Below are 1,234 nucleotides of genomic sequence, written 5' to 3' on the forward strand. Positions count from 1 at the left end.
ATTTATAGTAAAATATTCATCAATTTAAAAATTTTGTAAGATCTCAATATGTATTATTATGAAGATGATGCAGAAATTGTATTCCATTGTTTTAAAATAAAAGTACAATTGCTAATTCCTCTTTTTTGCACTCTGTACTAAAGGGCTACACTTTGCACAATTATTTAAAAATAAACATTGAACATGTTTTAGCAGACTTGAATATTGGCCAAGTTTACTCGGTACTTTGACCAAGTTGAAGAACTGTGGTGAGCGCAGGCTGGGCCAGCGCCATTGCCATCCAGAATTGACAGACTGTAAGGCCTTGCCCTGAGCCACTCAGAGGCAGCCTGAGAGCTGGGTGGCCAGGTGACTCCTGAGCCTGTGAGCTTGAGAAGCACAGCTAAAATCTAGACACCATTATGGAGGCTTAAACTAGACAGGGATGCACAGAAGAGGCTCAAGGTTCAGGAGGAAAAAGCTAAAATATAAGTATGACTTATCTTTTGGGGTTTGCCCCTGTGAAAGGTGAAAATAATTGAATTCACAAACAGATATTGACCTTACAACTAATTTATTAGAGCTTAAAAATCTGATTATTTCATGATTAATTTAATACACTAAATGTATCATATTTACCACCTTCAAACAACTTCAGTAATCTGTGATCAGTACTCTAAAAGAATCTTCAAAAAAGCATAATATCCTTTGATCTTCCAAAGTTTAGATTTGATAACTCTGAAGTGTTGGGGCTGGAGAGATGGCCTAGCGGGTAAGAGCGCTGACTACTCTTCCAAAGGCCTGGGGTTCAATTCCTAGCATCCACATGGCAGCTCACAGCTGTCTGTAACTCCAATTTCAGGAGATCTGACACCTTCACACCAATGCAAAGGAATTTTTAAAAAACCTAAAGTGTTGACTTTATGGCACACATTATAACTGAGGTGGTCACTCATATATATATTTCAAATTAAGTATGTAATAAAAATTATTTTATCTATTATTTTTATCTCATTATTTACTAGCAATATTTTTTGCTTTCATGAGAATGCCTAAAACTACAACAAACATTTGTGTAGAGCTGCAATCTGAACAGTAAGATTATGTTCACACTAACATAGATGTGAGTCTCAGATCATGTTCAGACTAACATAGATGTGAGTCTCAGATCATGTTCACACTAACGTATTTGATTCAGATTACACTAACATAGACGTGAGTCTCAGATCATGTTCACACTAACGTATTTGATTCA

This window comes from Microtus ochrogaster, unplaced genomic scaffold (assembly GCF_000317375.1).
Source record: "Microtus ochrogaster isolate Prairie Vole_2 unplaced genomic scaffold, MicOch1.0 UNK33, whole genome shotgun sequence".
Lineage (NCBI taxonomy): Eukaryota > Metazoa > Chordata > Mammalia > Rodentia > Cricetidae > Microtus > Microtus ochrogaster.